This window comes from Chiloscyllium punctatum, chromosome 23, assembly GCF_047496795.1.
Source record: "Chiloscyllium punctatum isolate Juve2018m chromosome 23, sChiPun1.3, whole genome shotgun sequence".
Lineage (NCBI taxonomy): Eukaryota > Metazoa > Chordata > Chondrichthyes > Orectolobiformes > Hemiscylliidae > Chiloscyllium > Chiloscyllium punctatum.
In genome coordinates this window covers 81,635,696-81,661,289 of record NC_092761.1, presented here as the reverse complement: position 1 = coordinate 81,661,289, position 25,594 = coordinate 81,635,696, and the positions used below count along the sequence as shown (strand labels likewise).

The window sequence follows — 25,594 nt, the reverse complement described above, 5'->3', positions numbered from 1 at the left end:
GCTCATTGAATCTGCATTGGTCAAAAACAGAGAGACAGTGGAGTCTGCAGATGCTGGAGATCAGAGTTGAGAGTGTGTTGCTGGAAAAGCGCAGCAGGCAGCATCCGAGGAGCAGGAGAATTGCCGTCTCGGGCCGGAGCCCTTCATCATTGGTCAAAAACTTGGCCCAAAGCACTGTATGACTTGGCATTGGAAGTGCACATCTAAATACTTAAATGATATGATGGGTTTCTGCCTCTCCCACGTTTACAGGCAGCAAGTTCCCAATTCCCACCGACATCTGGGTGAAAATGTTTTTCTTCCTATCCCCTCTAAACCTCCTGCTTTAAATCTACGCCCCCTGGTCACAGATTCCTCCACCAGGGCAAAACACTTCGTCCTGTCCAGTCTGGTTAATGTCTTACTTGGAGCCCAACAGACCCAGGGTCCACTTCCATGTGATCTGAAGTCACTCTGATATAGATCCTTTCATACTGGCTCATTCGCAAGCTCATTTCAGAAGAAAGGTACAATTCCCTTTACTCCACAAGAGAGTGCTGCACTCAGAGGTGACGACTTTTAGATAAGACTTTAAACTAAGGGCCCCCATTGAACCTCGAGTGTACTGGAAATTTACAGGATAATGTTCTGAGAATTATACCCATTGCCAACCCATACCCATCCTGATATCAAGAAAAATAGTGTGTCTGGTCATTATCCCATTTCGTTAGCTGTGCGGAGAGTGGCTGCATCAATTTCCTATATCACACTTCAAAAAAAAACTTTGTTGGTTGAAAAGTGCAAACCTAAGTTTGTGAAAAGGTGCTATCAAAATGCAAGCTTTTGTTTGTAGAGTTTCTTACAGTGCAGGCTGATCAAGAGCAGGAAGGAACAGTGACCTGCTGTAGCTCTACTGCTGGCAAAAGGGACAGTCACGGTGTGACAGGTTTACATAGGCAATTCCAATAAATTCCTATTAGGAATTTATTGGAATTGCCTATGTAAACCTGTCACACCGTGACTGTTAGGAATTCCTATTAGGAATTTACTGAGTGAAAACATTGACTTAGAAATACAACAATAAAGTGACAGTGAGAAACACAGCTTAGTTGTCAGGAGGTAATTGCCAAAGCTAGGATTTTTGATATTTTCTGGATAAAAGAGTAAGAATACTTAAACAGTGAGGGCAAAATTCTCACCCGCCCTGGTATGATGCGAGAAGAGTTCTGGGGACCCAGGTTCAAGTTCCGCTATGGTAGATGGTAGAATTTTAATTCAATGAAAATCAGGAATTAAGAGTCTAATGATGACCATAAATCCATTGCTGATTGTCAGAAAACCCCACCTGGTTCACTAATGTCCTTTAGGGAAGGAAACTGCCATCTTTACCCAGTCTGGCCTACACGTGACTCCAGAGCCACAAACTGTTGTGTGTGTCTGGAGTCACATGTAGGCCAGATCAGGTAAAGATGGCAGATACTTCTGTGCAATTAGGAATGCGCAATAAATGCTGACCTCGCCAGTGACACCCTCATCCTGTGAATGAATAAAAATCTGCTGCATAATCAAACTTTTACATGAAAAAAGCACTGTATGTGATTTAACCAAAAGGGAATGTGTGAAGTTCAAAGATGAAATGCTTTGTGGGATAAGGAGACTGCAGTCAGTCAGGGTGTACTGCCACAGTCAGTTCAGGAGTTTGTCCTATTACAGTCCTATTACAATCAGTCGGTCGCTTGGCCCAACCAGAGTCCGGGGACTGGGCCATGGTCAGTGTAGTGATTTTAACGAGATCAGCCAGGTGTACCTCACAGAATATGCGTTCCCTGATTGGGGATGTTAATCCATTCCAATCAGGGAGCCCTGGCTGACAGATATCAACAGGAGTGTTCACTCAGAGCTGGCTCTGAAGGAACTGGCTGGGTGTGAAGAACTCGCCACGTGTAAATAAAGGGTGCTTTAGTGACTGGATATTGGCCTTTGTGGAGTTATTTCAGACAGTGCTACAGATCAGGTGCAACAAGCCAGGAATTCCAGGCTGGTTAGTTGGGCTGCTGTGGAGTTGGCAGTCCTGGAGATGGAACTGTATCTCCTGCATTGAGTAATGGGAGGGAGTTAATGAAATGGACAGAGGATTTTGTGACAGGAGCAGGAGGGTTGGTATGGTGACCCAGTGAGTGAGGAAGGAGCACAGAGTGACAGAAGGGTTAGTAGCTTGGGAGATGAGTTATTGATGGGATTGAGTGAGTGCACCCTGTCCAGAGTTGTTGTCCATACGCCTCAGTGAGAGAGTGGTGGTTCTGTGAGTGGGAGGGAGCAGAGTGAAGATGGTGGCACCTAATCTTGGGGAACGCAGATCACTGAACTTTGTCCTGCACTGCTGGGCATTCCAATTAATACAGAACAGAGGATCTGCAATCGATACCCAGGCTGACTGTGTTCGGTCGCATGGCCTCTTATAATAGCCCTGCTCTCCACCAACCCATCCAGCAAGCCTTCCAGAGAGTGAGCTTTCCTTTCTCCTGGCCCATATCCTAATCACGGAGCCTCCAGCTCTACAATTGGAGAGGTTAGCCTGCATTGTAGTATCTGAAGTGGTAGGCAGCTAGGTTTATTAAGTACATTATTAAGGGTCTGAACGCCAGAAAGTTCCAGCAGTGGCGAGCACAGTCACCTCTTCCACCACGCGATTCCCACCCCCAACCCCTCCAAGAACGGTATCAAAGCTGCATAATTAATGGGTTGATTAATGGAAATTGTGGGTGAGACAACTCAATCTTGGTGGACTGGGCACTATGAAACGCGCTCAACAAAATACCCGCTAAAGATGTGACAATCTTGCTGAGTGTATTTTTAAAACTGTGCACTAATTCCTTGAAGAACAATTAATAGGGATATTGTTTTCTTCCATCTGCCAACGTCAGTGAAAATGCAAGGAGTAAAATGTGGACATCTTGGCAGTTTTATCATTGAGGTTAGGGTTAGTCCAAAGAAAATGCTTTGCCAAGTCCAACAGATGTTCTTGAAATGCAACATTTACCCCATGTTTCCTTCAGTGTTCTGTGCAAGTGCTTTTAATCAGACAAACTGGCCAATAAAAATCAGAGCGAATGAGTTTCAGATTTCTCTTTATGAGAGGATTGATCAAAACTGCAATAAAATCCCCACAAAGTCACAGCAAAGCTGTCGATTATGTTTCTTCACCCTGTCACAGTGAAGACAAACCCTGCTGTCTCTGGCACAGGCATCAGTTTTGTTGTAATAAGTTGTATGTTACACAGCTGCATCCTGCATGAGCAGGCTGGTGTCATGACATTTGGCAAGACTTCACAAAGAAATATTGTCTAACATACATTGCAGTTTTCCATTTTCCTGGATTCACAGCACAAAGGTCGGATTCGGTTTGGTATGAGACAGCAATTGAAGCAACATTCGTTCAGTCAGTGAGCATCAAGTTGCATCCAGTGCAGCAGCAACCTCCAGATCAGAGAAACAACATTCAAAACAGTCTGGAAGGAACAAGCGGGGACCATTCAGGCCCTCCAGCTTGTTCAGCCAATCAAGCAGATTACGTCTTACAGTGGAGCAAACTCTGTATACAACAAAGGAATCTTGATTATCCAGCATTTGGTTATCCGAATATCGGATTATCCGGCAAGATTGCAAAGTCCCGATGCTCGACTAAACTATGTTATCCGGTATCAGATTTTCCGGAATTCAATTAACCAAACAAAATACTGCCCCCCACGTCTTTCGGATGATAGAGGTTCCTCTGTACCTCCCAGCCCCATATCCTTTGGCTGACAAAAACCTAAAAATGTCTGCGTTAACATTGATGAGGAGGTGTCAGTGTTGGACTGGGTTGGACGAGGTCAAAAATCACACCACACCAGGTTATAGTCCAAGAGGTGCATTTGAAAACACTAGCTAGTGTTTTCAAATAAACTCGTTGGACTATAACCTGGTGTCATGTGATTTTTAACCTTGTTTAAACATTAATGAATAGCCCAGGCATCAATTGCCATTTGCAGAAGAGAGGTCCAAGCATCTATCATTTTGTGCTTAAAAATGTGTGTCCTTGTTTTGCTCTGAAAAGGTCTGGCTCCAATATGTGGACTATGTTGCAGACTCCTCAACCAGCAGAAATGGGTTAGAGAGTTGTACAGACCCTTCAGTGCAACTCGCCCTTGAATACGTAAGACATAGAAGCAGAAATAGGCCATTCGGCCCCTTAAGCTTGCATGGCAGATCTTCCACTTTAACATCATTTCCCTATACTATCCTCATATCCATGATCAAACTTTGATCAAATCAACCCTTCTAAATGCCAGGGAATGTGGCACTAGTTTGTGTAAACTTGTTTCATAATTTACCTCTTGGAGTCTGGGAACCACAACAGTAAACCTCTGTTGGACTTCCTTCAAGCTTGATAGACCCGGAGCTGGTGCCCAGACTGCTCACAGGACTCTGTGTCTGATCTAAGGAGGTTTTTGTGTCGCTGATTTCCACCCACTTATATTCTGCCTCTCTACATCAATGTCGTCAGCCTTTCTGATTAACAACACTTGTTTACGAGATTTGAATGATTACAAGGCTGGATTCCTCAAGCCTCTTTGAACCTCAGCGTGCCTTGGCATGGCAATGTGTGCTGAACCAAGGGAGATTCCTTGCTACCCCCCACTCCCTGTCCTCCCCCCAACCCCCAAAGCGATTCTTCAATTTATGACTTCCCAACGTCAGGAGAATGTGTACAGTAGAGCTTCTACAATGCTAAGGCAGTGGGGAAACAAGGGAACAGGATAGGACAAGTCACTACCTCAGGATGACCACCAAAAGGGAAAGAGCTATATTTCTAGAGTTTCTTTCACCAGACCATCTCAAATCCAAGAAATTATTTTGAAATAGAAGTGATACGTGTGAAGAACTTTTGAGAGAAAGGTTTCAGTTTATGCAATGCTTTTCACATAATCAGAACACTTCACAAGAAATTATGTGATTTTGAAATGGATTTTGAAATTGTATTACAGGCAAGCAAAATAATTAATCTAGGGACCACAGTACAGCAGGCACTGGGTTGTCAATAGGTTCCATTCCTGAAGCCATTCACAGGTCGATGTGTACACAAGTCGGAACATAATGCAGGACAACATAAAAGCAGCCATTGATAAGTACAGGAAACATTCATTTTAAAATTACATCCCTGTATAGGTCTCGTTGATAAGTACCAGTGTTCAAAAGTTAGACATTCATAAATTGGGACCCCCGCATCCACAAAGAACAATGAGAAAGGTGACCCCATCTGCCTTTGGTGGTTTTAAGAGATAAATGCCAGGATACCAGGTGAATTCCCTAATCTGCGTACTGCACTGAAATGCCAACCTAGTCAATGTGCTCAGTTCTTTAGAGTGAGACAAGAACTCACAACCCTCTCACTGATGAGATGTGACAGACATTGTGCAGAGTAAGATCCAAAATACAAGAATGAGTGAAAGCCTGTTTTCCTCTGCACCTAGGCTGTTGATTGAGTGACCACTATCAGCTTACCATTTCTATTCAGCATCGCCGAAAAGGGACAGGTTTTATCAAAGCTTTTTATCTTGCAGTCATCAAAACAATTCACAAGAAGTACCAATTTCAAATCTAACTGTAATGCTACAATGAGAGGAGAGTACTGGATTAGTGGTGCTGGAAGAGCACAGCAGTTCAGGCAGCATCCAACAAGCAGCGAAATCGACGTTTCGGGCAAAAGCCCTTAATCAGGAATAAAACAGTTATAACAGTTATAACAGTTCATCAGGAATAAAACAGCTTTATTCCTGATGAAGGGCTTTTGCCCGAAACGTCGATTTCGCTGCTCGTTGGATGCTGCTTGAACTGCTGTGCTCTTCCAGCACCACGAATCCAGTATTTGGTTTTCAGCATCTGCAGTCATTGTTTTTACCAATGAGAGGAGAGTGCTGATTCATTGGCAGAGGTGTTGCACTGAGGAATGCATCAGCTAATGATGCTTGACAGTTAATTGCCAGGGCTTCTTTTAATTTTAAAGGTTGACTCTGATCAAGGCGTTGCCCTGCAAATGAACCACTCTACTTTGCAAACTATTTTAGCCTACTGAAAATAAATAATATTGGTGCTAGTTTATCTAAAACAACCCAACTGTATCAATATTTCTCCTGTAATTATGAGCCTGTTCAACCACTTTCTTTGTTATGAGACTGGATTAATGTTCCTCATGCTAAAACACAAGACATTGAACAATTTCCAGGAAAAAAAGGTAATTACATTCTGCAAATAATAAAAGCATCATTTCTATCAAACAGTCAGGCCAAAAACATTATAGTTTCCATGTGGCTGTAGGAATTTAAAATGGGGTGTTTTTTTTCCTGATGTGAAAATCAACATGATTTTGTTCATTCCACAGTCTAAGCAAGTATCCAACAGTTACAGCAAAGCATCCATCTCCATTTCACAATGAATAAAATCACCTTGACTCGGATCCAGATGGGTTCCGATTAGGACTACATTCCACAGATCTGTGAATCTTTAATGATTGTTGCTGTTCGTGTCAGCAGCATATTCCTAATAGCCAACTGCTTACAAGCACAAAACACAATGATTTGTTAATGGTGTGTGGCCTTCGTAAATCAAATGTTGTTAGTTCCCTGCACCAACCTTGTCTATTCTAAATTAGACCACACATGGAGCTGCATAGTTTAGGCTCCATGTCATTACATAGATATGAAGTACAGGCACTGGAAAAGGTGCAATCTCTTTGCTTTTACAAGTTAATATCTGAACTCAGGTGTTCTGGCTGAAGAAGGGCTCATGCCCGAAATGTCAATTCTCCTGCTCCTTGGATGCTGCCTGACCTGCTGCGCTTTTCCAGCAACACATTTTCACCTCTGTTATAGCTCTCAGCAAAGACTGAACATGGTGGCAACTCACTAGCAAAAAATGGTAAGGGTAGGTTGAGGGAGGTCTCAAAAATTATAACAGGGGTTCAATTGGAAAGGCATCAATAGTTCCACTGATGGAGAGACCATAACAATGGAGCATACTTATGAATTAGGAGCAGAATTAAGCCATTTGGCACCTCAAGCCTGCTTCGTTATTCAATAAAATCATCACCAATCTGTTTCCAAACTTCATATTCTCATCCAATCTGTATACCCTTGATTCCCCTGCCTAATAAGAATCTATGCACTTTTGCCTTAAAATTTTTCAATAACCCTGCCTCCTTTACCTTCTGAGTTCCAAAGTCACAAAACCCTCAGAACAAACATCCAACTCGTCCACGCCGACCAGATATCCCAACCTAATCTAGTCCCACCTGCCAACACCTGGCCCATATCCCTCCAAACCCTTCCTATTCATATACCCATCCAGATGCCTTTTAAATGTTGCAGTTGTACCATCCTAAAACTGCATCCTCAAATTTTTAAACGCTGCCCTTGAGATCTGGACTCACCCACAAAAAGAGACTTGTTTTTCACATCCACCTTTTCAAGATCATCCAGGATCTTGCACACTTCAATCAAGTCACTGCTTGCTTTTCCTAAGCTAGTGGGAACTAGCCCAGTCTGCCCAATCGTTCCTGATACACAACCTGTTCAATCCAGGTATTAATTTCGAAAACCTCCTCTGAGCCAACTAGATTGCATTTATATCCTTCCTGAAATAGACAGGCCAAAATGGTACAGAGTTATTGGGATGTTATCTCACCAACACCCTGTATAACTGAAACCAAACAGGCAAGACTTTATAATATATTGTCACTTAAAATTTAGGAGAAACCTCCTTCTCAAGACAGTGGTCAGACAGTGGAACTTGCTGAGGTAAAACAAATCGATTCATTTAATTGAAAGCTGCACACGTACATAAAGGAGAAAGAATTAGGATGGGATGTAGATGGGGTCAGATGAAGAAGGGGAGAAGGAGGTTCAGGTGGAGTTTAAATGTTGACATGGATCCATTTGACTGACAGGCCTATGTCTCTACTGTACATTTGTGAAAACAACAATAAGTGTGATAATTCTAGGTTGCTACTAAAGGCTGCCCATTCTGTTACACCAGGGTTGGCAGTGACTGGCTGCCTTACAAAGCATCTAATGGTACTGAGATGTCAGAACTGAATGTACAGTTCGTTGCATTGGGTTAAAGTTTAGAACAGGATGCCCATGTTTGGATTCAGTTGTCAACCAAGGCTCAGTCAACATTCTGAATTGCTCAAACTCACACAATATAAAGTATTGAGACAAAAAGGAGATCCGGTTTTAAAACTCTATAAGTTTCCAAAAGCACCCAGACTGGCCAGCACAATGTTTTAAATGATATATAATTAACTTATGAGGTGCAGTGATAGTGTCCCTGCCTCTAGCCAGGATACCCATTTTCAAGTCCCACTTATAGAGTCATAGAGATGTACAGCATGGAAACAGACCCTTTGGTCCAACTCGTCCATGCCGACCAGATATCCCAACCTAATCTAGTCCCACCTGCCAGCACCTGGCCCATATCCCTCCAAACCCTTCCTATTCATATACCCATCCAGATGCCTTTTAAATGTTGCAGTTGTACCAGCCTCTACCACTTCCTCTGGCAGCTCATTCCATACACCTAACACCCTCTGAACAAGTTGCCCCTTATTTGGTCAGAGTATTGAGTACAGGAGTTGGGAGGTCATGTTGCGGCTGTACAGGCCATTGGTTAGGCCACTGTTGGAATACTGCAAGCAATTCTGGTCTCCTTCCTATCGGAAATAGTTTGCGAAACTTGAAAGGGTTCAGAAAAGATTTACAAGGATGTTGCCAGGGTTGGAGAATTTGAGCTATAGGGAAAGGTGGAATAGGCTAGGGCTGTAGTCCCTGGAGCGTCGGAGGCTGAGGGGTGACCTTATGGAGGTTTATAAAATCATGAGGGGCACAGCTATGCAAAGCTTTTCCTTGGGGTGGGGGAGTCCAGAACTAGAGGACATAGGTTTAGGGTGAAAGAAGAAAGATATAAAAGAGACCTAAGGGGTAACTTTTTCATGCAGAAAGTGGTAGGTGTATGGAATGAGCTGCCAGAGGAAGTGGTGGAGGCTGGTACAATTGCAACATTTAAAAGGCATCTGGATGGGTATATGAATAGGGTTTGGAGGGATATGGGCCAGGTGCTGGCAGGTGGGACTGGATTGGGATATCTGGTCGGCATGGATAGGGTTGACCGAAGGGTCTTCTTCCATGCTGTTATGGAAAATAAAGAGCATGAAAGCATGGGAAGGGTTAAAGCATGAAGCCCATTGGCAATCTGTGGTCTGTGGAAGGCAGGATGAGATAACCATAGTGGAACGCTCTTACACCAATTAGCAGAGTAAGGTTAAGGCTGAAAGGTCAAGGCTGAAAGGTCACTATGGCGAGATGAGATAACACAAGTAATAAAGCAAGTTTCTCTGTTAAGTGTTATGATGACAGGATTGAGACAATAAATATTTGGGACGTGACATTAAAATATCTAATTAATAGTTAGTAGAGTCAGCTTGAGACAGGAGACTATTGTAACAGATGGAATAGTTAAATAGTCTGCAATAGAAGATCACTGTAGCAAAGTTAGCAATAAATATCTAACCGTGATATTTAGAATAACATTAAGTAGAATGTACAACTAAAGAGATAATGGAAACCTAACATCACCGATTTATTGTGTAGCTAGAGTGAGGTACTTTGATTAATATAGTTGGACATGCTGATAAGCTAACAGAAACATGATAAAAAAAGATATAAAAATCCACGCACCCTGAGGCTCGTGGGCATTCGAGAATCTGCTTTCTCAGTGTCACGGTTTTTTGTTTGCAAATAAAAGACCTACTTCTTGAAGAACTCTCTGCATCTCCTGGTGATTCTCTATATTTTCTCCACAACACTGTACATCTCTTTGACTCTCTGACTAATTGTGTCGGGTCAACTCTTACTTTTATGCTGGTTCCCCTTTGTAAAGAAAACTGTCATGGTCAGAAAGTTCATTCACTGAATGAGTTGCTGTTAAATCTATTGGTGTAAAGTCAAGGAGCAGGAAAAAGGGGAGAAAAACACAGCAGGGGTTAACTGATACCAGACCTGAACATTTAATGCTTTCCCCCAGAGGAATGAGTGTGAAAGGTAAGGCAGTACATGTTCAGAAGAGCACATCTGAAATCAATATTTGTCAAGTTGCTACAGCAATCTTTTTTACTGTACCTTTGTGCTTAACTTGCTTTAGAAATATTTCCTAGCATTGTTTCACTGGACAATCTTGAGTAAAAACTTATGACAGATTCGGATTATTATAAGTATTAATCAGCAACTGACTTTATGTCAAGCCACGTTCAATAGACATGAAAGCACAATATGCAGATGCTGAAACAATAAAAAGAGATACCGCTGATAAAACACAGGTCAGCGTCAGTGGAGAGAGATAGAGATAAAGAGTGCACAAGTGAATGAGAGAGAGAGGAAACAACAAGAATTATGGGTTACAGGGATGGGACATCAGAAGCATCAGATTAGCCATGATCCTATTGAATGGCGGGGTAAAGACGAGCGGCCAAATGGCCTACTGTTCGTCTCTACCATCCGCTCACTAACTATTTACTCTACTGAGCTGCCCATTGGCTGTAGAACGTAGTCTGTGGGCCATAAAGTGGCCGCTCCACCTCTGTACTTGTCTTCGAATGTGACTGAAGATCCTGCCCACTACCTCTTATGCTCTTTTCACAGATGCTGCCAGGCCTTCTGAATATTTACAGCATTTTCTGTTCCTGTTATTGCAATTGGGAAAGCTGTGGGCTTCATTCGATGGTTTGTGAAAGATAGCCCATGTCCAAGGAGAAATGATCAATGATAGTCAGATTTGACTTTTCTCATTTCATTTAGAGCAGGAACGTGTCTTTAAATGCCTAATCTGTGCCATTCTGAGTCAATCCCACAATTATATAAGGGGCAGGTATGAATAAAATCCCAAAGTGGCAGATGGAGTATAACGTAAGGAGGTTGATATTACTAAGCATGATATCTCAATCATGACTGAGCATAGAAAAGTAGAACGCATTCTTTCAAAGGGGCAGGAAATATGTTAAGGTTGATGCATATTTAAAGAGACTTGGGTGCACACACGCACACAATGAACACAAAGTCAGCTTGTACAGAGGAAGACTGGATCACAGGAATAAGAACATCTTGCAAGTCATATAATGTTTTGGAGAGACTACACATGGTGCAATGCACACAATTTTGGCATCCATATCTAAAGAAAGAATGCATTGATGGCACAACAGTGAACTTGCAGTGGATTGGCAGAAATCTGTCCTGTAATGAAAAGCCAAGTGAATTGTAGGATCATAGAGTTCCTACATTATGGAAGTAGACCGTTCAGCCTATTGAGTCCACAATGACTCTCCGATGAGCATCGCACCCAGACCCTCTGCCCCAACCCTCCACCCTACCCTAACCCCATAACCCTGTATTTCCCATTGAGTCTAAATTCTCTGGAGTTTAGAAGAATGGAAGATTATCTCATTTAGCTTGGAAAAGTCTGAAGGGACTTGACAGGGCAGATGCCAAGATTTTTTTTCTGTACTTGCTGGAGATTCCAGATCACAAGGGAACACAGTCCCAGGAAAGGGAGGTCAAACATTTAGGACTGAGAGGAGGAGAAATTCTCGCTCTCCAGGAATTGAGAAACCTTAAAATTCTTGACCTTCGATCTCAGTGGATGTTCCCTTGCTGAATATATTTAAGGCTTGAGTTTGGCAGATTTTGATCTCTCAAGGAAGCAAAGGATGTAGGGAAGGAAAGTGGAGGCAAAAGATCTGCCAAAATTGGATCAAATGGCAGTGCAAGCTCAGAGGATCAAAGGCCACCCTAGCTCCTATTCCTTATGTTCTTGATAAGACCCTGGAGAATTACTCTGCCAGCATACAAAAGTCAGCTAAGTGCTTAGGTACCAAAGGATCCTGGAGCATTGAGAGCTGCAGCACAACTCACCAGCTTTGGGTAAAACAAAATTGGGAATGCACTGCAATGGGAAAAATGGGAAACAAAGTTAGGGATGCAGTAAACTTTGTTTTAACCAGCACCTTAATGAACTAGCACGCTCAATAAATCAGCAAAAAAAAATTGTATACCTGAAATACCGAAGGTTTATTGTATTAATCCTTATGTCCAAAAGTCAGTTGAGGCTATGAGTGAGAAAGCTCTCACCAGTAAGTTTTAAGGCAAAGGTGCATTATTATTTCAATGATTTATGCTGTAAATAAAATATAATAAAGTGATGTGCATACCCTGTCCATTATATTAGTGTGTGTTTCTACACTGATTATACAGACCTCTTGATCAACTGGAATACCTGATCAAATACGCACTCCTGGTCCCATCAATGCCGATTAATAAAAAGTTTGCTGTACTCAGAAGTCAATGTGAAGTACTCAGATAAACCTGACAGGTTCCAATCCCATCCCCCCCTCCAGTGGTACGTGCAGCAGCATGCATATAATGTGCTAGCACTCTCCCAGCTTTGCTTAAATCACACACTCAATGCTTCTCTGAAAATTGTGTTTATAGGTACAGACTAATAACCATAATTCACAGAAAGTCTATTTCTCACAAAACACTGGGTAAAGTCTGCAGCAGAAAACTAAAACCTTGAGGAGACAAGTCTGCCTTCATAAAAATAGTCATTAAATAGATCGTTCAACTACTGCAAATGCTTGCAACTTGGTTTTAGAACAAGTCCTCATTAGTGATGGAGGCAAAGCCAGCAGAAGTTGTAATATTAAAGCTTGTTGGCATTATGATCTTTGAAACTAGAAGCTGCCAAATTTTACGTCTCCCCCAGTTCCAGCATCAAGATGAATCCTGGAGAGCTGATATAAATTCTCTGTTGAAGTTCAGATTAGGAGTTGAAGGGTTTTGTGAGATAAATTTGGATATTAAGTACTTGGGGGTGTTTCTGATATTTTTAGGAAGTTACATTTGTGTTTGATTTTACAAAGATTTGTCTCGAGAAACACCAAGGCGAAATTGGACTAACTTTGAGAACTATTATATTTTCAATACAATATTCAGGTTGATGCCCCAAAGCATCATTCGACAAAGTTGAAAATATGTAACTTTGTTCACTGATACAAATTCTTACTCCCTCTCATCGTGATAATGTGACTGAGTAGCTGCTTTCAAAGGCTTTCCTTTTTAATCTTTCTTCTTTCCCAAAGTGTAGGTGTTGCCCAAAATGTCTGCATTTGTGGCACATTCCTAATTGTCTGTGATCTGGGTGGTTAATCAGGCCATTCCAGAGAATAGATCAGAGTCAACCACATTGCTGTCAATTGCTTTGGATTCACATGTAGGGCAAACCAGTTAATGCCACATTTCCTTCCTACTATGAATGGAAATACATGAACCACAGGTGAGTTTTATGGTAATGGACTTTTTCCACTTGGATTAATTGAATTCAAATTCAAATTCCCAACTAATGCTGTGTTGGGATTTGAACCAGTCTCCACAGAGTATTAGTCCAGCCAGTGAAATTACTAGTACACTGTAAGACCATAAGACATAGGAGCAGAAATTAGGCCATTCAGCCCATCGAGCCTGCTCCGCCATTCAAACATGGCTAATAAGTTTCTCAACCCCATTCTCCCTGTAACCCTTGATCCCCTTGTTACTCAAGAAGCTACCTATCTCGGTCTTAACTATACTGAACGACCTGTCCTCCACAGCCTTCTGTGGCAATGAACTCCATAGATTCCCCACTCTCTGGCTGAAGACGTTTCTCCTTATCTCCATTCTAAAAGGTCTTCCCTTGACTCTAATATTATTCCCTCAGGTCCTAGTCTCTCCTACCAATGGAGATATCTTCCCAACATCTACTCTGTCCAGGGCATTCAGTACTCTGTAAGTTTCAATTAGTTCCCCCCTCATCCTTCTAACTTCCACAGAGTATAGACCCAGAGTCCTCAAACGTTTCTCATACGTTAAGCTTTTCATTCCTGGGATCATTCTTGTGAACCTCCTCTGAACACGCTCCAAGGCCAGTACATCTTTCCTGAGATATAGGGCCCAAAACTGTACATAATACTCCAAATGTGGTCTGACCAGATCCTTATAGAGCCTCAAAAGTACATCCCTGCTTTTATATTCAAGTCCTCTCAAAATAATGCCATCACTGCATTTGCCTTCTTCAGTACTGACTCAACCTGCAAGTTTACCTTGCGAGAATCCTGGACTAGAACTCACAAGTCTCTTTGCACTTCAGACTTTTTAATTTTCTTCCCATTTAGAAAATATTCTATGCCTCTATTCTTCCTAATAAAGTGCATTACCTCACACTTTAAGATATTGTACTCCATCTGCCAGTCCTTTGCCCACTCTCCTAACCTGTCCAAATCCTTCTGCACTCTCCTCGTCTCCTCAATGCCTATACCCTTCCCCTTCCCCCTAGTATTATTTCCTGTACGACAGTGATATCCTAGAGAACTCAGTTGTAAAGTAAAATAGAAATGAGAAGTAAAACTCGTAATCTACAACAATGATGGAAGCTGAGAAAGCGATATTTTAAAATAAAACTGTATTGGAATGTTATGGAAAAAACTTGGCAGGGATCTGGGATAAAATGGGCACAACGTTTTACAGAGAGCTGGCATGGCTTCAATCGGCTGAATGGCTTTCTACTGTGCTGCAATGACATCATGAGAAGTCCCTTAAAACCACAATTCACTTTTTGAATTAGGGAACACAGGAAAAATGGTAATGGAAACTCCAAGGTCAAGGGTGTGGGAGGTTGATCTACTGCAGACTGGGGATCGAATGGCCTGTCGTCTACTTTACAAAGAAACTGATTGCATGTCAACAAAGACAATTAACAGCTGAAAAAGAGACATTGAGTCTAGTGTTGATTCTACATCATTTGGAAGTATGTGGAACCAACAATGAGAAATAGAATTATATGGAACATAATCCTTCGATTTTCTTGTTTAAAAAAAAAAGGATAAGAAGTTATGATTAGTTTAGTTGGAGGTTAATTCTCCATACACATAATTTGAAAGAGTTGTAGCAATTGCTTTAAGGACATCAAGTGACATGGTGCCCATGAGCTTGTGATTAATGTGTAACTCATTGGATGTTGAACATCAAAATGGTTCATCTATTAATGAAACATATGAGTCATGTTAAGATCATTTTGTAAGGTAATCAGAATAGGTCTTAAAGATACATTTTCATTCTTTTATGGGGGGAGGTATAATGTAAGGGTCTGATATATATATATTAATATTTTTATTTGAGTGAATGGATTTTGAACTAGTGCCATGTGGGTTTTGAACTCTGAGCATATTGGGGGGGGTTAATGATTAATTGGTCTGTATTTCCATACCTATAATTTCTTTGTCTAAAGTTAGTATCTGCTCCAGGACTGAACCACATAGTCTCAGTAACTTTCAATTGAGTACTGAGGCATTGCTACATTGTCAGTACAGTATAAAACCAAGACCTCTTGGATAGACAGTGCTTGAGGGTCAATGTGTTTTCCCAGTGTCCTGACCAACACTTGTCTTTCAACTAACATAAGAAAGGCAGATTAACCAATCTCACTTGCTGCTCTGTCAGCTTTAGGTTTGAGAATTGGCTATGGGGTTTCATTGCAAGATGACTGCATTTCACTATATTTAATTAACTGGTAATAAAATTTTGGATTTTGAGAATGTGGCAAAATGTCATTTAATATTAAGTTATTGCTTTTAAGTTAATTTTTGTGGATTAATTACATAGATTGGGGCTACTAGATTCACACAGATGATCCCTGGAATGACAGGTCTAGCATATGAGGAACGGCTGAGGATACTGGGATTGTATTCGTTGGAGTTTAGAAGATTAAGGGGAGACTTAATAGAGACGTACAAAATAATACATGGCTTGGAAAAGGTGGATGCTAGGAAATTGTTTCCGTTAGACGAGGAGACTAGGACCCGTGGACACAGCCTTAGAATTAGAGGGGGTCATTTCAGAACAGAAATGAGGAGACATTTCTTCAGCCAGAGAGTGGTGGGCCTGTGGAATTCATTGCTACGGAGTGCAGTGGAAGCTGGGACGCTAAATGTCTTCAAGGCCGAGATTAATAGATTCTTGTTGTCTAGAGGAATTAAGGGCTATGGGGAGAACGCTGGTAAGTGGAGCTGAAATGCGCATCAGCCATGATTGAATGGTGGAGTGGACTCGATGGGCCGAATGGCCTTACTTCCACTCCTATGTCTTATGGTCTTATTTTAACAGAGGTTTTTAAAAAAGATATGTTTTGTTCCACTCATGGGTTAGTACAGAGGTAAGTAACAGTATAAATCCAGGAATGGAAATACCATGGCAAATTCCACTATGAAAACAAAACATTTGGGACCAAATGTCAGCTTTTCTCCCTAAACTCTACAGACTGAAAAGTCTCTAAACTAACTCAGGCTTTACAGAGTGAATCCTTTCCAGCAAATCCCAACCGAATGTTTGAGATTGTCATTCTACTTCATACAGGTTAAGGCACTCAATAGCAAATGGAAGTGTGAGGCAGGCAGAAAGGAATAACATCTAAGCTTTATACACAGCAGTAAAGATATAAATGTTTTCAGTACCCTGTCACTCGGTCTAACCACAAACTGTAGTTAAACCACTGTAGATGCGAAACCTCCATTGTGGCACGTTTATGATGCATTAACAATCCAAACGTGGTTAATGCCAATGGGTTTGAGAAATACAATTGGTCCACAAATGGCAAGGCTTAAATTGTATACATTCCATTCCAAAAGACTGGAACAATGTCTTAAAAAGATTTTCCCTCCCTTGCTTCAGTGGGAAACATTTTTTATACTTTATACTTTTGTTTCCCTCCCCACCATCTATAAGCAACCATACACAACTAAAAATAAAGAGAGAGGAGAGAGAGAGAGAAAGAAACCAGTAAGGAGAAAGAGAGAGGGACTGACAGACAGCATGAGAGTGACAGAAAAATATATTACATGACAGGCTAAAAGCTTAGATGCTAGATCTACTCCATATAGAACATATAAATTTATTATATTAAATTGTTTAAATAATAAAATTAAGCCAAAAGTCATATCATGGTTTATGGCACTGAAGTATAGTGTTGTGTAAAATAAAGTACCATCTCAGTGACTGTCTCAACTGGGTAATGACTAGAGAGTAACACCAGAACTGAAAGTAGACACAGTAAAAAGCAATCTGTCTCATGTGCTATTATTTCATTGTAAAGCTTTTCTAAAAATGATATTTTGTTCCACTTGCATTTTCTTGCAGAGTTTGGCATCAGAACCATATCCAGGAGTGAAAGTACATTGGCTTTCACATGGGAATTTGCCAAAGATATTAACCTAAATTTCATTAACAGCAATTTCCAGATGGAGTCAAATATCCACCTTTAACCCCTCAAATTCTACAGAATAAGCTATCAAAATGACTGTGGTATTGCTTTCCAGTGTCCTTTCCATTGAGTTAGATTACTCTACACTGTAAGAATGGCAGCACTGCTGTCTCAGCCCCAGGGACCTGGGTTCAATTCCAACTGCGGGTGACTGTCTGTCTGTGTGGAGTTTGCATGTTCTCCCCGTGTCTGCATGGGTTTCTTCTGGGGTGCTCCAGTTTTCTCCCACCATCCAAAGATGTGCAGGTCAGGTGAAACGGCCATGCTAAATTGCCCATAGCATCGGGGTGTGTAGGTTAGGTGCATTAGTAAGGGGTAAATATGGGATAATAGGTCAGTGAACGGGCCTGGGTGAGATGCTCTTCAGAGGGACGGTGTGGACTTGCTGGGCTGAAGGGCCTGTTTCCACATTGTAGGGATTCTATGAAGTGCTTCTTCTATTCTATGACATTTTGTACAGAAGTAGCTTTTTACTGATGTTGCCTTTAAGTACTTTTAAAAGTCAATGAGCTCCTCTTTTTCTTAGAGGAATCATTCAATAGGACGCAGACCAGTCCTACATTCATTACTCTGGCTTCAGAAGTAATGTCAGGAGACTGTACATCTGGAATCTCAGTGATCTTGCTATTCTACATTAGCAGACAAGATAGAAGGAGGCACTTATTTATCGAAAGCTTGCAAACAAATAACAGCCACTTCAATTGGTGGTACTCAAAGCCTCCACTTCCTCTCTCCAAATCTCTTTTTCCATCACCTTAATGTTGCTCACCCTCCACTGGCTCCAATCAATGCCTTATACCAATGTTTATTCTTTATAAACAAACCTGCATGACACTGTATAGAATCATACGCTACAGAAAAAGCCATACAGTCATACAGCCAGTCAGACCAAAGGGTCTATTTCCATGCTGTTTGACTCTATGATGACCCAAGGCCCTACTTTTAACTGTATATGTCCTGCCATTGTTTGTTTTACCAAATGCAATATCTCACATTAATCCATATTAAACCTTATTTGCCATTCCTCAGCCCATTGACCCAATTGATCTGTATCTCTTTGAATCTTAGGTAACCTTCTTCACTGTCCAGTAAAACAACAATTTTGGTGACATTTGTAAACGTACTAGCTATGTCTCACATATTCTTATCCAAACCTTACCAATACCAAATTTGTACCATACATCCGGAGGCTCACTTTGGCCTGGCTGCAGAGAGAGGATGTGAGAGGCTGTCTGGGCGGGATAACCTCAGTATTTGTCTTTGACACAGTAGGTTTAAAAGCTAAAAGGGCTGGTGGAACCTTCTTCACTCTCCACTATTCCACTAATCTTGGTGTCATCTGCAAACTTCCTAATCATGCCATCTATATTCTTATCTATATCATTTGTATAAATGACAAATAAGAGTGGACCCGGCACTGATCCTGGTGGAACACTTCTGGTCAGGGGACTCCAGTCCGAAAAACAACCCTCCACCATCACTCTTGCTGTTTAACAAATTGTGTATCCAATTGGCCTTTCAGCTCATCAAGTCTGTACCACAAAAAAATACATTACTACCTACACTAGTCCCACTTTCACACACTAGCCCCATAACCTTGAATGTTATGATACTTCCAAGAGTTTATCCAAGTACTTTTTATAGGTTACGAGATTACCCACCTCAATTACCCTTCCAGGCACTTCACCTGGTTGGCATCAATCTACTTTGCTCCTCCAGTAATCATGAAATAATCACAATCAGGAGTGTGCAACACCCCTATCTGAATTGAACCTAATATCGCCAAGTAACAGTTGTGCCTGAATTACTGTTTGCAACAAGAACAGCCAACCTGACCCAGTCTGAGGCCACATCTGGAATACATTGGTCCACGTGGCAGCTCCCTAGCATGAAGCAGACCGAAATAGGTGGATACCAGAATAATGGAGAAAGGGAGGATTTCAGATGCTGGAGATCAGAGTCAAAAGGTATGGCGTTGGAAAAGCACAGCCAGTCAGGCAGCATCCAATGAGCAGGGGAGCCGACGTTTCGGGCATAAGCCCTTTATCAGGAAGGTGGCGGGGGGGAAGGGGACTGAGAGATAAATGGGAGGGGGGTGTGGCTGGGGGAAGCTAGCTTGGAAGAGATACAAGGAGCATGGCTCCTCTCTTGAGGGAGACTAAAATTAGGAGACATAGTTTAAGATCAAGAAGTGGCTTTTTAAAACAAAGACGAGGAAAATGTTTTTTTCCTCTCAGAGGGTTGTCAGAATCAGGAATTCCCTTCCCCAACTTTTTGCGAAGACTGATCTTAAAGTTAATTAAAGGTTCAGCTAGGTGGATTTTTGTTGGACGAAGGAGTCGAGGGGTTAGACAGGAAAATGGCGGGGGCAGAACACAACCAGCCCAGCCATGATTCTATCAAAAATTGAGCAGACAGGAACAGTTAAGTAGCCCAATACTTCCTCCTCAATCTTATATTTCTACAATGTGGAATAGCTCAGGCTGATGTTTCAAAACACAAAACTAAATGGCCCGGTCAGTATCAGTAGAAACGCCATTGTCTGCCGTGAGGTTCCATATTACATCTCTGTGAAGTGGAGGCAGCAGCAGATACAGTGTTGCCAGAAACTAATGGTCTCATCGACTGATCGTGAAACAGAATGTGAGAGGCAGTCTCGCTTCACAAATCACAGCTAATAAACTGTAAATGTTTTTAAAAAACACTTTAACAGTTGAAAGCAGACTTCAGGATGGTACGCCAATTGGAATCCTTATTTATGTGGTGTTAAATGAAAAATATCCCGCGTAGTCCAGATTGCCCTTTCCAAAGGTGTTTAAAATGACGTTTGTGAGCTGGCTTTCCATCTCATTTAACCCTCATTTAATTAAAATCTCAATTGACTGCAATGTACCATTCCAAGAGATGGATGTGGATGTGACAGTGTACAGACAGCAGCATAAAAACCTTGTTAAGTAAATCTTTGAAATGCACACAGCTGAAGGCTCCAAGAACCTTTACCTAATTAGGTTTTCTTTGGTTGAACTTTATAGGACATTATGAAGTCTCAAAGGAATGAAATGGAAAAAAAAGGTGTGAGATGGAGCATGCAAATGTTTTATAGTTTATACATGAGTTAACAGACTGCTATTACAATAAAGGGGTGCCTCAGACATACAGCATTAAAACAACGCTTGTTTCTCCTTCAATTTAACCTGCCACCAAATTACTAAGTGTCAGTCTAGCCAGTTGACAGCATTCTTAAATGAACTTAGAAGTTTGTGGGTTCAAGTCTCACTTCAGGTCATTAGCACAATTCAGGATCAAAACCTCAGTGTCTTCACAAGGGACTGCTGCATTGCCTGAAAAGCTGCTGGTCAGAAAGGAGGCTAACTTGAGGTGTTGTCTGCTTGTTTGGGTTAACGTAAGAAATCATGTGGGATTGAGTGGGGGGGCCGGGGGGGGAATGCCCTCAAACCTCTCTGCAGCTTCAGATCTAACACAGTTGGTATTCTTTCTGTGCACAAATTAGCTCTTGCAACTGCCTTGGTAAGAACCCAGACTACAGTTTAGAAGTAAATCTCTGGCCATAAAGAACATTGTGAAAAGTGGCTGAACATTTAAGCTGTTGCACAAAAGAGATGCAGTTTAATGTCTCTTCTGAATGACAGCTCTCGTAGGCCAGGGAACCACTTTCATTGGGTTAGCTGGTCTTTCCCAGCTTCCTCAGAATGTCAGGCTAGCTTATGAATCACAGATTCCCTACAATGTGGAAGCAGGCCATTCGGCCAATCGAGTCCACAACGAGTCTCTGAACGGCATCTCACCCAGACCCATCCCCCTACCCTATTCCCCCAACCCAGCATTTCCCATGGCTAACTGTCCTAACCTGCACATTCTTGGACACTATGAGCAATTTAGCATGGCCAATCCACCTAATCTACGCATCTTTGGACTGCGGGAGGAAACCCATGCAGACAAGGGGAGAAAGTGGAAACTGCACACAGTCACCCTGGGGTGAAATCGAATCTGGGTCCCTGGAGCTGTGAGACAGAACTGCTAACCACTGAGCCACTGTGTCACCCAAGTTCAGATGACCTCAAGTCCTGGTGTTGTACTTGAATTTATCACAGGGACAAATAAAAAAAGCAGTGGTCGAGCAATGCTAACACTTTAAGGGGAGAATTAGTCAAAGGAAATATATGCAGCAAAGTCCATTTAGTTATTTAAATTAAAAAACATTCCTTTACCACTTCAGCTATTATATCTACATTGTTTAAGCTTTTGAATCAACTTCAAAAGTCAAATAAGCTTGAGTAGTTCAATAAAATAATACCATTATAATCTAATTAGATTAGATTAGTGTGGAAACAGGCCCAACAAGTCCACACCGACCCGCCGAAGCGCACCCCACCCAGACCCATTCCCCTACATTTACCTCTTCACCTAACACTACGGGCAATTTAGCATGGCCAATTCACCTATCCTGCACATTTTTGGACTGTGGGAGGAAACCCACGCAGACACGGGGAGAAGGCGCAAACTCCACACAGTCAGTCACCTGAGGCCCTGTGAAGCAGCAGTGCTAACCACTGTGCCACTGTACCGCCCACGACGTTTTGGTTTATTTTTGTGTTTGAAGATGGCACCAAAGAATGCTGACACAATACATTTTTGCTGTATTTTGTAACAAAATACAAAATGTGGCAATAAATAAATCAAATCAGATGGTTCATATTTTGAGGAATTGTTCAATTCCTTCTATTTCTGGTAAGTGACTTACAAGCTCCTAAACATTCAGCGTTGTTAATCTGTAGTTGGTTAAAGGAGGGTACAAAAAAAAGGATTATCAAGGCAACTATACAACTCTCCCCTTCCCTCCCCGTTTCCAAGTAAACAATCCATTCTTCACTTGGCACGTCCCCACACTGTTCATAGCACAAATCTAAACAAGGAAACTCCACTCAAATCTGTCACCTAACTCCATGGCACGCAAAGTTTGAATCCCAAAGTGCTCAAGCCATTATTTTGTTGGTTTTTCATTCTCCAAATGAATCTCTTGCTCAACACAAGTCCAACATCTGTGATGCATAGAGGGAATGATGATAGATGCACTCTGGTCTCACTGGCATGAGTATTAGTTTAAACAAGAAACCACACTAATTGTTATCACTGCATATTTTACATATTTTATGCATTAGACTTTATTAATGTCCCACCACAAATAACTCCCCTTCTTGCGTGATGAAGGGTCCCAACCCGCAATGTCGACTTTCCTGTTCCTCTGATGCTGCCTGACCTCTTGTGTCTTTCCAGCCCTACGTTTTATCATCTCTGACCTCCTTCAAAACCCCCATTTCTCTGTGGCACGTTAACCCTTCTCCACCAATGATCATTTTCCTCAAAAGCAATCCTGAAAAAGATGGGAGAACTGTCCAGGCATTACCCCTTACACTGGGTATCACACATTTTCCACAGAAGTGACTGTGTAAAAGCTCACAGCAAAAAGAAAACTGGCAAAATGGCTCTGCAAATTTGCAAAACCTCAAATGAAATATCCTGATTTACTGCCCCATCTGAAATTAGCTCATTCAGTACAGACTGGGGATCTGGTTAGTGCACTGGAGATACTCTTGAAGACATGGTTTTAAGTGAACTGTGCTTTAATTTTAAAAGGACATTTTGATCAAATCACCATCATATTCCCAAAGAAGGGATTCACACCGTTTGACTTAAAAGCCCAAGTTAGAGGTAGACCACAGCACGCAAGTTTATTTCTGAATGATAGAGTCGGACTGTCCATTGCTATTAGATTTTAGTTTCTGGAGTGAATTTTGAACTCTCTACATTCTTTCCATACCATCAGATGGTTATCAATGAGCCAAAGCTGACATCTTATTGATATCAGCGCTTCCCAACTCTTCTCCTCTTTTGCCCTTTTGGAGACATTAAACCAAAGTTTTACTTCAGGTTCATTCCACGATTGAAAGGGTGAATTCTGAGAGCCTTGATATTTATCTTCAAATCAACATTAATAAAATACTAACCATTAATTTCAATGCTGATTGTGAGACCTTGCTGTGCATAAAATGGTTATTCCATTTTCCTAGATTATAATAAAAGTAAGGGTGAAGTTGCTGAAGTCCTACCAAACCATAGAGGTGCTTTCTCGTTAGAGAGAGATGACTGATGGTGGGTTAACCTGAGGGTGACCATGCCTAAGGTGAGGGGAGAGTTTGTGAAGGAGAGCCCTTCATGGTAACCTAAGCTGGTGTGGGAATTAAACCCTTGTTACTGGCATCATTCTGCATCACAAACCATCTGCCCAACCAACTGAGCTGATTACAACAATACTTCCAAACTAGAGAGTTAATTAGCTCTGATCTGTCATTATGATTTTTTTTTGCCAGTGCTTGGTGAGTTTCCTCTACCACTGTTTGATAACATTGCTGTTTAAATATGAACAGGAACTAATCAAAGAGAAGAGATTGTGAAATGACTTGACAGAATTAAATGAGCAGCCTGAGGTGTTGTAGGGATGGGTGGGTGGAGGGGAAGAGAAAAAAGGAGAAAGCAGGAGATGAAACAACGTGAATACAGCACTCTTCTATTGTAACACAGGCCTGAACTGATTACTGTGGAGAAAGGTACAAGATTTTGAAAATAAAATTCAACCAGAGATTTACAGGGGCTGTGTTTGAACGGATACACAAGCATATTGAAATGAGACAAACCTTATGCAATTTCAACAATTACGATATCAAGAATTTCTATCATTGTGTACAATGAATGGGCAGAATCGACGTTTCAGGAGTGGAATATTTTGATTGGACAATAACTGATTAGATAATGTTTAGGATTAGCCAATCCCTTCAAATACATATATTTCTGCCTATGCAAGTACAACACAATAATATTCAATAAAATCTAAAACACAGCATCCTTTAGTTTCCTTATACACCTTTTAACACTGTGACTTAATAACCAGGACCAGATAAGGCAGTAATGTTTTGTTCAGTCTGTTTTCTCTGTACTTTACATAGGGCAACTATTCAGACTGTATAACATGTTGCATATCATTCCTAATAACAAGGGTGCTTCAAAATTCTGTAATTCTGCAGCAACACTGGGTGTGGGCTAACATCAACATCATAAACAGCATATTTTTGTTAGCAGTTGTTCTCCTTAACTTCAAAGTGTGCAATCATCCCCTCCTTGAAAAGTCTACTCTCAATCCTTTGTGCTTTTCCAACTATCCCAAATGTAATCCACCTTCTTCGCTTCAAGTTTCCCTCAATGTGTTGTTGTTTGTTCTTAGCCCACTCTTTCCAAATTTCTTCCTCAAAAACCTTAGTCTGGTTTGCAGCCTGCCCACATTCTCAAGACCACTTAGCCAATGTCACGACTAGTCAAATATGTTAGTCTTTCTGCAGTGTGTACCATCTACAAGATGCGCTGCAGAAATTCACTCAACATCTTCAGATAGCACCTTCCAAATTCACAACAACTTCCATCTAGATGGACAAAGGCAGCAGATATATGGGTAAACCACCACCTTCAAGTCCTCCTCGCCATCCTGATTTGGAAATACATCTGTTCCTTCATTGTCGCTGGGTCAAAATACTGGAATTCCCTCCCTAATGGCATTGTGCGCCAACCCACAGTAGGTGGACTGCAGAGGTTCAAGAGGACAGCTCACCACCACCTCCTCATAGGCAACTAGGGATGGGCAATAAATGCTGGCCAACCAACAATGCCTACAATCCACAAAATAAATTTTTATAAAGTCAGAACTGCGCAATGTTTGATCATTCTATGCTCTTTCAGCATCCCTGCATTTTCTGATCCATTTCAAAGTAACCATCCACTCAACTCCACTCTTCCTTGTTCCAGCAGAGCCAGCACACCTTCGATAATGTCACATAACATCTGCCCTCCTCCTTTCCCCTTCCTCCAAGAGCTACAATGGAGTCCTTACTTTCCACTCCACCGGTTTCTAATTCAGTGGATTATCTTCTGCCAATTCTGGTGTCTTTAACATCATGCCACCACCAAATACAACTTCCCCTCAAATATTTTGAAAGGGACTGTACCTTTGCAATGCCTGGTTCAGCCACTCCAGCTAGTCCCCCTGATACCTACAGCGCAGTTGATGCAAGGGCAGGAGATGCAACATCAGTCCTTTGCCTTCTCCGTTTCACCA

At 41.6% G+C, this 25,594-nt stretch overlaps 1 protein-coding gene across 2 annotated transcripts in view; it reads right to left on the bottom strand.

Moving 5' to 3' along the window:
- Positions 1 to 25,594, bottom strand: part of pcsk7 (proprotein convertase subtilisin/kexin type 7) — a 218,343-nt gene that overhangs the window by 117,421 nt on the left and 75,328 nt on the right. The window lies entirely within an intron of this gene.